Source organism: Hyla sarda, unplaced genomic scaffold, assembly GCF_029499605.1.
Source record: "Hyla sarda isolate aHylSar1 unplaced genomic scaffold, aHylSar1.hap1 scaffold_402, whole genome shotgun sequence".
In the NCBI taxonomy this organism is placed as follows: Eukaryota; Metazoa; Chordata; class Amphibia; order Anura; family Hylidae; genus Hyla; species Hyla sarda.
This window is the reverse complement of record NW_026610419.1, coordinates 164,052-176,444: the sequence shown is the minus strand read 5'-3', so window position 1 is coordinate 176,444 and position 12,393 is coordinate 164,052. Positions and strand designations below refer to the sequence as shown.

General features: G+C 49.5%; 2 non-coding genes and 2 pseudogenes across 2 annotated transcripts; all 4 read right to left on the bottom strand.

Annotated features, from left to right (window-relative positions):
• Positions 1 to 1,778: 1,778 nt before the first annotated feature.
• LOC130333350 (U2 spliceosomal RNA) lies at positions 1,779 to 1,969 on the bottom strand. The gene has a single exon (XR_008875565.1). It is a non-coding gene; the product is annotated as a U2 spliceosomal RNA (small nuclear RNA).
• A 2,080-nt stretch (positions 1,970 to 4,049) lies between these two features.
• On the bottom strand, positions 4,050 to 4,227 carry LOC130333303 (U2 spliceosomal RNA; annotated as a pseudogene).
• A 5,521-nt stretch (positions 4,228 to 9,748) lies between these two features.
• On the bottom strand, positions 9,749 to 9,873 carry LOC130333297 (U2 spliceosomal RNA; annotated as a pseudogene).
• Positions 9,874 to 11,975: 2,102 nt separating this feature from the next.
• Positions 11,976 to 12,166, bottom strand: LOC130333228 (U2 spliceosomal RNA). Its single transcript, XR_008875463.1, has one exon. It is a non-coding gene; the product is annotated as a U2 spliceosomal RNA (small nuclear RNA).
• Positions 12,167 to 12,393: the final 227 nt, after the last annotated feature.

The following is a 12,393-nucleotide window of genomic DNA, read 5'->3' as shown; positions in this document are numbered from 1 at the left end:
TACCTTTGTTGCCTGCAGATGCCTCCTTGGCTGTCCCCAAACGGTATCAAACCAACACCCACGGGAAGCTGTAAGCATAGAGGACATGCCTGCACCCCATTGGACTTACCTGTGTGGGTTAAATCCGGGTTATTTGACAACCTATGGCGGTGATGGTTCTGCTCAGGCAGAGCAGTGCTGATGCTCCTCATAAAGCTGTCGCTGCTGTGAAGGTTCTAGGTGACATCACAAATCCCTATGGTTACATACACAACAAAGCTGGGTTGTTGTTGTTTACACTCTGCAAGGCCTGTGGAAGTGAGTGACATCATAGCACTGTAGTTCTGAGGGTTCAAGAGGGATGCAACAATCTCCTGTTGCTTCTATGAAGGCCGTAATAGACGACATCACCAAACAGCTCCATAGTCACATACACAGCAAAGGAGAGATGTTGTTTACACCTAGTGATGTCAGTGGTATTGAGTGACATCACAGCACAGTGCTAAGGCTCCTGGGCCTGGACACAGCAGCGGCTGCAATATCTCAACGGAGAATACGTTTATATCTATGTGTGTGTGTGCGCATATATATATATATATATATATATATATATATATATATATATTCTCCGCCGAAATCACTTTTAAACCCATTTCCACCTTTTTTTCCCTTCTCTTCCTCTTACTTTTTTTTCACGTTTTTTTACGTTTTTCTCCTTTTCGCCTCTTTTCTGGGCGTATTATTCTTCTTTTTCTTCTTTTTTTTCGTCTAATGCATACCCCATCAGTGCAGCAATGCTTATTCAATACCGCCAGCAGATGGAGACACTGGGGGATAATTTTCTAAGGATTTATACTGATTTTTCCTGTCTGAATTTGTCGCACAGAAAGTTGCAGGCCAAATATGTGTGACATTTCTGCGACTTTAGCTTCTAGAGCATTTTTACAACATTATACATAGGTGCTGAATACATAAAAAGCGACTGTTCAGCGACAGACAAGTCGCATCGGCTGAAAGTAGGCCAGAATGTCAGTCCATGTTGGAGCAGGTTTAGATACAGTCTAAAGCATAGATCTCAAAGTCTGTGCACAGAATTTAGCAAGGGCCTCGCACCTTCTGATGCATCAGGTAGGTGCACAATAGCATAGCCTAACCCTCTGTACTTTGGTCTATATTGATGCGGGACATAGACAGCCAGCTGATGACCAATCCATTAGTGCAATGGATGGCTGGAAGCATTTGTCTTTGCCTTTGCAATACCACAGAAGCAATGCATGGTCAATGTACAGCAATGACACACCTGTGTGAACAGCCAGGAGACCCCCCCCCCCCCCCCATGTTATGTTACATAGTTACATAGTTAGTACGGTCGAAAAAAGACATATGTCCATCAAGTTCAACCAGGGAATTAAGGGGTAGGGGTGTGGCGCGATATTGGGGAAGGGATGAGATTTTATATTTCTTCATAAGCATTAATCTTATTTTGTCAATTAGGAACATTCAGCACCCACCCGCTATCAAGGCAGCTGCCTATCATGTCATGCCCTACCTGCACAGGTGTGCTGGCTACTCAAATGATCCAATTAAGGAGGCCATTTAGTCAGCAGCAGCAGAAGTCCTGTGCCTGGACGCTCCAACAGGGGCCAGACACAAGCAGAAGCAGAAGCAGCAGAAGCAGCAGCAGCACCACCTTTTGTTTTTTGGCTGCAGCAGCAGCAAGGCCCACAGGGCTGGCTAGCTGGCTAGCCAGCAAGCAGGTAGCAATGAAAGTAGGAATCTTTCTTTTTAACCCTGTAAGGGGGTGGTGCACTGTACCCGAAGATACTGCCATATCGGGTCAATGCATAGGGCGACGGAAGCAAGCTTCGAAATCGGCCCCCGTTCTCAAAAATCCATTTAATATATGGTCCCCAGATAGGGGACGTATCAGATATTAAACTGATAAGAACAGATACTACACTTGATCTTAGCCAAAAGGCCGAGAAGCGATAACCGTGAAAGGGGCGGGCCCAACAAGGTCCCCTTCATGGGCACTATCACTGCTTGCTGTCAGGGAGGCTGCCAGACAATTTTCCATGCACACTCTGGGCTGGGGGGCAGTCAACCACCAGTACACACAGCAGAACCTAAACCCATACCATTATTGCTAAGCAGCAAGACAGGGGCCCATTGCACTCCCACGGGGCCTTTTTAAATGCAATCCATAACCCGGATTTGCCAGGAACCCTTCTTACTCCTCCTACTTGCATGTGACACTGGGCTTAGGATCTGCATAGGAAACACACACACAAGCACACACCTACCTTTGTTGCCTGCAGATGCCTCCTTGGCTGTCCCCAAACGGTATCAAACCAACACCCACGGGAAGCTGTAAGCATAGAGGACATGCCTGCACCCCATTGGACTTACCTGTGTGGGTTAAATCCGGGTTATTTGACAACCTATGGCGGTGATGGTTCTGCTCAGGCAGAGCAGTGCTGATGCTCCTCATAAAGCTGTCGCTGCTGTGAAGGTTCTAGGTGACATCACAAATCCCTATGGTTACATACACAACAAAGCTGGGTTGTTGTTGTTTACACTCTGCAAGGCCTGTGGAAGTGAGTGACATCATAGCACTGTAGTTCTGAGGGTTCAAGATGGATGCAACAATCTCCTGTTGCTTCTATGAAGGCCGTAATAGACGACATCACCAAACAGCTCCATAGTCACATACACAGCAAAGGAGAGATGTTGTTTACACCTAGTGATGTCAGTGGTATTGAGTGACATCACAGCACAGTGCTAAGGCTCCTGGGCCTGGACACAGCAGCGGCTGCAATATCTCAACGGAGAATACGTTTATATCTATGTGTGTGTGTGCGCATATATATATATATATATATATATATATATATATATATATATATTTCTCCGCCGAAATCACTTTTAAACCCATTTCCACCTTTTTTTCCCTTCTCTTCCTCTTACTTTTTTTTCACGTTTTTTTACGTTTTTCTCCTTTTCGCCTCTTTTCTGGGCGTATTATTCTTCTTTTTCTTCTTTTTTTTCGTCTAATGCATACCCCATCAGTGCAGCAATGCTTATTCAATACCGCCAGCAGATGGAGACACTGGGGGATAATTTTCTAAGGATTTATACTGATTTTTCCTGTCTGAATTTGTCGCACAGAAAGTTGCAGGCCAAATATGTGTGACATTTCTGCGACTTTAGCTTCTAGAGCATTTTTACAACATTATACATAGGTGCTGAATACATAAAAAGCGACTGTTCAGCGACAGACAAGTCGCATCGGCTGAAAGTAGGCCAGAATGTCAGTCCATGTTGGAGCAGGTTTAGATACAGTCTAAAGCATAGATCTCAAAGTCTGTGCACAGAATTTAGCAAGGGCCTCGCACCTTCTGATGCATCAGGTAGGTGCACAATAGCATAGCCTAACCCTCTGTACTTTGGTCTATATTGATGCGGGACATAGACAGCCAGCTGATGACCAATCCATTAGTGCAATGGATGGCTGGAAGCATTTGTCTTTGCCTTTGCAATACCACAGAAGCAATGCATGGTCAATGTACAGCAATGACACACCTGTGTGAACAGCCAGGAGACCCCCCCCCCCCCATGTTATGTTACATAGTTACATAGTTAGTACGGTCGAAAAAAGACATATGTCCATCAAGTTCAACCAGGGAATTAAGGGGTAGGGGTGTGGCGCGATATTGGGGAAGGGATGAGATTTTATATTTCTTCATAAGCATTAATCTTATTTTGTCAATTAGGAACATTCAGCACCCACCCGCTATCAAGGCAGCTGCCTATCATGTCATGCCCTACCTGCACAGGTGTGCTGGCTACTCAAATGATCCAATTAAGGAGGCCATTTAGTCAGCAGCAGCAGAAGTCCTGTGCCTGGACGCTCCAACAGGGGCCAGACACAAGCAGAAGCAGAAGCAGCAGAAGCAGCAGCAGCACCACCTTTTGTTTTTTGGCTGCAGCAGCAGCAAGGCCCACAGGGCTGGCTAGCCAGCAAGCAGGTAGCAATGAAAGTAGGAATCTTTCTTTTTAACCCTGTAAGGGGGTGGTGCACTGTACCCGAAGATACTGCCATATCGGGTCAATGCATAGGGCGACGGAAGCAAGCTTCGAAATCGGCCCCCGTTCTCAAAAATCCATTTAATATATGGTCCCCAGATAGGGGACGTATTGTCACGATGCCGGCTGGCAGGTAGTGGACCCTCTGTGCCAGAGAGGGATTGGCGTGGACCGTGCTAGTGGACCGGTTCTAAGCCACTACTGGTTTTCACCAGAGCCCGCCGCAAAGCGGGATGGTCTTGCTGCGGCGGTAGTGACCAGGTCGTATCCACTAGCAACGGCTCACCTCTCTGGCTGCTGAAGATAGGCGCGGTACAAGGGAGTAGGCAGAAGCAAGGTCGGACGTAGCAGAAGGTCGGGGCAGGCAGCAAGGATCGTAGTCAGGGGCAACGGCAGAAGGTCTGGAAACACTGGCAAGGGACACACAAGGAACGCTTTCACTGGCACTAAGGCAACAAGATCCGGCAAGGGAGTGCAAGGGAAGTGAGGTAATATAGGGAGTGCACAGGTGATAACTCTAATTGGAACCACTGCGCCAATCAGCGGCGCAGTGGCCCTTTAAATCGCAGAGACCCGGCGCGCGCGCGCCCTAGGGAGCGGGGCCGCGCGCGCCGGGACAGAACAGACGGGGAGCGAGTCAGGTAGGAGAGCCGGGGTGCGCATCGCGAGCGGGCGCTACCCGCATCGCGAATCGCATCCCGGCTAGCAGCAGGATCGCAGCGCCCCGGGTCAGAGGACGTGACCGGGGCGCTGCAGCGGAGGAGGTGAAGCGAGCGCTCCGGGGAGGAGCGAGGACCCGGAGCGCTCGGCGTAACAGTACCCCCCCCCTTGGGTCTCCCCCTCTTCTTGGAGCCTGAGAACCTGAGGAGCAGACTTTTGTCAAGGATGTTGTCCTCAGGTTCCCAGGATCTCTCTTCAGGACCACAACCCTCCCAGTCTACTAAAAAAAAATTTTTTCCTCTGACCTTTTTGGCAGCCAAAATCTCCTTGACCGAGAAGACGTCCGAGGAGCCGGAAACAGGAGTGGGAGGAACAGATTTGGGAGAAAAACGGTTGAGGATGAGTGGTTTGAGAAGAGAGACGTGAAAGGCATTAGGGATACGAAGAGAAGGAGGAAGAAGAAGTTTATAAGAGACAGGATTAATTTGACACAGAATTTTGAAAGGACCAAGATAGCGTGGTCCCAACTTGTAGCTAGGGACACGGAAGCGGACATATTTAGCGGAGAGCCATACCTTGTCTCCAGGGGAAAAAACGGGGGGAGCTCTTCTTTTCTTATCCGCGAACCTCTTCATGCGTGAAGAAGCCTGTAAGAGAGAATTTTGGGTCTCTCTCCATATAATGGAAAGGTCACGAGAAATTTCATCCACAGCGGGCAGACCAGAGGGCAAGGGGGTAGGGAGGGGGGGAAGAGGGTGACGGCCGTACACCACGAAAAATGGGGATTTGGAGGAAGATTCAGAGACCCTGAAGTTATACGAGAATTCAGCCCATGGAAGGAGATCTGCCCAGTCATCCTGGCGGGAGGAAACAAAATGTCGCAAATAATCACCCAGGATCTGGTTAATTCTTTCTACTTGTCCATTGGACTGGGGATGATATGCAGAGGAAAAATTTAATTTAATCTTGAGTTGTTTACAGAGAGCTCTCCAGAATTTAGACACGAATTGGACCCCTCTATCCGAGACAATCTGCGTAGGCAACCCGTGAAGACGAAAAATGTGTACAAAAAATTGTTTAGCCAACTGAGGCGCAGAAGGAAGACCAGGAAGAGGAATGAAATGTGCCATTTTGGAGAATCGATCAACGACCACCCAAATAACGGTGTTGCCACGGGAAGGGGGTAAATCAGTAATAAAATCCATACCAATCAGAGACCAAGGCTGTTCGGGGACAGGCAGAGGATGAAGAAAACCAGCGGGCTTCTGGCGAGGAGTCTTATCCCGGGCACAGATAGTGCAGGCTCGCACAAAGTCCCCAACATCCGTCTCCAGAGTTGGCCACCAATAGAAGCGGGAGATGAGTTGCACAGATTTCTTGATGCCCGCATGACCTGCGAGATGGGAGGAGTGACCCCATTTGAGGATTCCGAGGCGTTGGCGTGGAGAAACAAAGGTCTTTCCTGGAGGAGTCTGTCTGATGGAGGCAGGAGAAGTGGAGATCAGGCAGTCAGGTGGAATGATGTGTTGCGGAGGGAGATCAACTTCTGAGGCATCCGAGGAACGAGAGAGAGCATCGGCTCTAATGTTCTTATCGGCAGGACGAAAGTGAATCTCAAAATTAAATCGGGCAAAGAACAGAGACCACCGGGCCTGGCGAGGATTCAGCCGTTGGGCCGACTGGAGGTAGGAGAGGTTCTTGTGGTCGGTGTAGATAATAACAGGAAATCTTGATCCCTCCAGCAGATGCCTCCATTCCTCAAGTGCTAATTTAATGGCTAGAAGTTCTCGATCCCCGATGGAGTAGTTCCTCTCCGCTGGAGAGAAGGTCCTAGAGAAAAAACCACAAGTGACAGCATGCCCGGAAGGATTTTTTTGTAGAAGAACAGCTCCAGCTCCTACTGAGGAGGCATCAACCTCCAATAGGAAGGGTTTGGAAGGGTCAGGTCTGGAGAGCACGGGAGCCGAAGAAAAGGCAGACTTGAGTTGTTTAAAGGAGTCTTCTGCTTGAGGAGGCCAGGACTTGGGATCAGCATTTTTCTTGGTTAAAGCCACGATAGGAGCCACAATGGTAGAAAAATGTGGAATAAATTGCCTGTAATAATTGGCGAACCCCAAAAAGCGTTGGATAGCACGGAGTCCGGAGGGGCGTGGCCAATTTAAGACGGCAGAGAGTTTGTCTGGATCCATCTGTAGTCCCTGGCCAGAGACCAAATATCCTAGAAAAGGAAGAGATTGGCATTCAAACAGACATTTCTCAATTTTGGCATAGAGTTGGTTGTCACGAAGTCTCTGAAGAACCATACGGACATGCCGGCGGTGTTCCTCTAGATTGGCAGAAAAAATTAGGATATCGTCCAGATATACCACAACACAGGAGTATAATAGATCACGAAAAATTTCATTGACAAAGTCTTGGAAGACGGCAGGGGCATTGCACAGTCCAAAGGGCATGACCAGATACTCAAAGTGTCCATCTCTGGTGTTAAATGCCGTTTTCCACTCGTCCCCCTCTCTGATGCGGATGAGGTTATAGGCGCCTCTTAAGTCCAATTTAGTGAAGATGTGGGCACCTTGGAGGCGATCAAAGAGTTCAGAGATGAGGGGTAAGGGGTAGCGGTTCTTAACCGTGATTTTATTAAGACCGCGGTAGTCAATGCAAGGACGTAGGGAGCCATCTTTTTTGGAGACAAAGAAAAATCCGGCTCCGGCAGGAGAGGAGGATTTACGGATAAAGCCCCTTTTTAGATTCTCCTGGACGTATTCGGACATGGCAAGAGTCTCTGGGGCAGAGAGAGGATAAATTCTGCCCCGGGGTGGAGTAGTACCCGGGAGGAGGTCGATAGGGCAATCATAAGGCCTGTGAGGAGGTAGAGTCTCAGCTTGTTTTTTGCAGAAAACATCCGCGAAGTCCATATAGGCCTTGGGGAGACCGGTTACTGGAGGAACCACAGAGTTACGGCAAGGGTTACTGGGAACCGGTTTTAGACAGTTCTTGGAACAAGAGGACCCCCAACTCTTGATCTCCCCAGTGGACCAATCCAGGGTTGGGGAATGAAGTTGAAGCCAGGGAAGTCCAAGGAGAATCTCCGAGGTGCAATTGGGGAGGACCAAAAGTTCAATCCTCTCATGATGAGATCCGATGCTCATAAGAAGGGGCTCCGTGCGGAAACGTATGGTACAGTCCAATCTTTCATTATTTACACAATTGATGTAGAGGGGTCTGGCGAGACTGGTCACTGGGATGTTGAACCTGTTGACGAGAGAGGCCAAAATAAAATTTCCTGCAGAACCAGAGTCCAAGAAGGCCACTGTAGAGAAGGAGAAGGCAGAAGCAGACATCCGCACAGGCACAGTAAGACGTGGAGAAGCGGAGTAGACATCAAGGACTGTCTCACCTTTGTGCGGAGTCAGCGTACGTCTTTCCAGGCGGGGAGGACGGATAGGACAATCCCTCAGGAAGTGTTCGGTACTAGCACAGTACAGGCAGAGGTTCTCCATACGGCGTCGTGTCCTCTCTTGAGGTGTCAGGCGAGACCGGTCGACCTGCATAGCCTCCACGGCGGGAGGCACAGGAACAGATTGCAGGGGACCAGAGGAGAGAGGAGCCGAGGAGACGAAACGCCTCGTGCGAACAGAGTCCATATCTTGGCGGAGTTCCTGACGCCTTTCAGAAAAACGCATGTCAATGCGAGTGGCTAGGTGAATAAGTTCATGTAGATTAGCAGGAATTTCTCGTGCGGCCAGAACATCTTTAATGTTGCTGGATAGGCCTTTTTTGAAGGTCGCGCAGAGGGCCTCATTATTCCAGGACAATTCTGAAGCAAGTGTACGGAATTGTACGGCATACTCGCCAACGGAAGAATTACCCTGGACCAGGTTCAACAGGGCAGTCTCAGCAGAAGAGGCTCGGGCAGGTTCCTCAAAGACACTTCGGATTTCCGAGAAGAAGGAGTGTACTGAGGCAGTGACGGGGTCATTGCGGTCCCAGAGCGGTGTGGCCCATGACAGGGCTTTTCCGGACAGAAGACTGACTACGAAAGCCACCTTAGACCTTTCAGTGGGAAACAGGTCCGACATCATCTCCAGATGCAGGGAACATTGGGAAAGGAAGCCACGGCAAAACTTAGAGTCCCCATCAAACTTATCCGGCAAGGATAAGCGTATCCCAGGAGCGGCCACTCGCTGCGGAGGAGGTGCAGGAGCTGGCGGAGGAGATGACTGCTGAAGCTGTGGTAGCAACTGTTGTAGCATAACGGTCAGTTGAGACAGCTGTTGGCCTTGTTGCGCAATCTGTTGTGACTGCTGGGCGACCACCGTGGTGAGGTCAGCGACAACTGGCAGAGGAACTTCAGCGGGATCCATGGCCGGATCTACTGTCACGATGCCGGCTGGCAGGTAGTGGACCCTCTGTGCCAGAGAGGGATTGGCGTGGACCGTGCTAGTGGACCGGTTCTAAGCCACTACTGGTTTTCACCAGAGCCCGCCGCAAAGCGGGATGGTCTTGCTGCGGCGGTAGTGACCAGGTCGTATCCACTAGCAACGGCTCACCTCTCTGGCTGCTGAAGATAGGCGCGGTACAAGGGAGTAGGCAGAAGCAAGGTCGGACGTAGCAGAAGGTCGGGGCAGGCAGCAAGGATCGTAGTCAGGGGCAACGGCAGAAGGTCTGGAAACACTGGCAAGGGACACACAAGGAACGCTTTCACTGGCACTAAGGCAACAAGATCCGGCAAGGGAGTGCAAGGGAAGTGAGGTAATATAGGGAGTGCACAGGTGATAACTCTAATTGGAACCACTGCGCCAATCAGCGGCGCAGTGGCCCTTTAAATCGCAGAGACCCGGCGCGCGCGCGCCCTAGGGAGCGGGGCCGCGCGCGCCGGGACAGAACAGACGGGGAGCGAGTCAGGTAGGAGAGCCGGGGTGCGCATCGCGAGCGGGCGCTACCCGCATCGCGAATCGCATCCCGGCTAGCAGCAGGATCGCAGCGCCCCGGGTCAGAGGACGTGACCGGGGCGCTGCAGCGGAGGAGGTGAAGCGAGCGCTCCGGGGAGGAGCGAGGACCCGGAGCGCTCGGCGTAACACGTATCAGATATTAAACTGATAAGAACAGATACTACACTTGATCTTAGCCAAAAGGCCGAGAAGCGATAACCGTGAAAGGGGCGGGCCCAACAAGGTCCCCTTCATGGGCACTATCACTGCTTGCTGTCAGGGAGGCTGCCAGACAATTTTCCATGCACACTCTGGGCTGGGGGGCAGTCAACCACCAGTACACACAGCAGAACCTAAACCCATACCATTATTGCTAAGCAGCAAGACAGGGGCCCATTGCACTCCCACGGGGCCTTTTTAAATGCAATCCATAACCCGGATTTGCCAGGAACCCTTCTTACTCCTCCTACTTGCATGTGACACTGGGCTTAGGATCTGCATAGGAAACACACACACAAGCACACACCTACCTTTGTTGCCTGCAGATGCCTCCTTGGCTGTCCCCAAACGGTATCAAACCAACACCCACGGGAAGCTGTAAGCATAGAGGACATGCCTGCACCCCATTGGACTTACCTGTGTGGGTTAAATCCGGGTTATTTGACAACCTATGGCGGTGATGGTTCTGCTCAGGCAGAGCAGTGCTGATGCTCCTCATAAAGCTGTCGCTGCTGTGAAGGTTCTAGGTGACATCACAAATCCCTATGGTTACATACACAACAAAGCTGGGTTGTTGTTGTTTACACTCTGCAAGGCCTGTGGAAGTGAGTGACATCATAGCACTGTAGTTCTGAGGGTTCAAGATGGATGCAACAATCTCCTGTTGCTTCTATGAAGGCCGTAATAGACGACATCACCAAACAGCTCCATAGTCACATACACAGCAAAGGAGAGATGTTGTTTACACCTAGTGATGTCAGTGGTATTGAGTGACATCACAGCACAGTGCTAAGGCTCCTGGGCCTGGACACAGCAGCGGCTGCAATATCTCAACGGAGAATACGTTTATATCTATGTGTGTGTGTGCGCATATATATAAATATATATATATATATATATATATATATATATATATATATATATATATTTCTCCGCCGAAATCACTTTTAAACCCATTTCCACCTTTTTTTCCCTTCTCTTCCTCTTACTTTTTTTTCACGTTTTTTTACGTTTTTCTCCTTTTCGCCTCTTTTCTGGGCGTATTATTCTTCTTTTTCTTCTTTTTTTTCGTCTAATGCATACCCCATCAGTGCAGCAATGCTTATTCAATACCGCCAGCAGATGGAGACACTGGGGGATAATTTTCTAAGGATTTATACTGATTTTTCCTGTCTGAATTTGTCGCACAGAAAGTTGCAGGCCAAATATGTGTGACATTTCTGCGACTTTAGCTTCTAGAGCATTTTTACAACATTATACATAGGTGCTGAATACATAAAAAGCGACTGTTCAGCGACAGACAAGTCGCATCGGCTGAAAGTAGGCCAGAATGTCAGTCCATGTTGGAGCAGGTTTAGATACAGTCTAAAGCATAGATCTCAAAGTCTGTGCACAGAATTTAGCAAGGGCCTCGCACCTTCTGATGCATCAGGTAGGTGCACAATAGCATAGCCTAACCCTCTGTACTTTGGTCTATATTGATGCGGGACATAGACAGCCAGCTGATGACCAATCCATTAGTGCAATGGATGGCTGGAAGCATTTGTCTTTGCCTTTGCAATACCACAGAAGCAATGCATGGTCAATGTACAGCAATGACACACCTGTGTGAACAGCCAGGAGACCCCCCCCCCCCCCCCCCCATGTTATGTTACATAGTTACATAGTTAGTACGGTCGAAAAAAGACATATGTCCATCAAGTTCAACCAGGGAATTAAGGGGTAGGGGTGTGGCGCGATATTGGGGAAGGGATGAGATTTTATATTTCTTCATAAGCATTAATCTTATTTTGTCAATTAGGAACATTCAGCACCCACCCGCTATCAAGGCAGCTGCCTATCATGTCATGCCCTACCTGCACAGGTGTGCTGGCTACTCAAATGATCCAATTAAGGAGGCCATTTAGTCAGCAGCAGCAGAAGTCCTGTGCCTGGACGCTCCAACAGGGGCCAGACACAAGCAGAAGCAGCAGAAGCAGCAGCAGCACCACCTTTTGTTTTTTGGCTGCAGCAGCAGCAAGGCCCACAGGGCTGGCTAGCTGGCTAGCCAGCAAGCAGGTAGCAATGAAAGTAGGAATCTTTCTTTTTAACCCTGTAAGGGGGTGGTGCACTGTACCCGAAGATACTGCCATATCGGGTCAATGCATAGGGCGACAGAAGCAAGCTTCGAAATCGGCCCCCGTTCTCAAAAATCCATTTAATATATGGTCCCCAGATAGGGGACGTATCAGATATTAAACTGATAAGAACAGATACTACACTTGATCTTAGCCAAAAGGCCGAGAAGCGATAACCGTGAAAGGGGCGGGCCCAACAAGGTCCCCTTCATGGGCACTATCACTGCTTGCTGTCAGGGAGGCTGCCAGACAATTTTCCATGCACACTCTGGGCTGGGGGGCAGTCAACCACCAGTACACACAGCAGAACCTAAACCCATACCATTATTGCTAAGCAGCAAGACAGGGGCCCATTGCACTCCCACGGGGCCTTTTTAAATGCAATCCATAACCCGGATTTG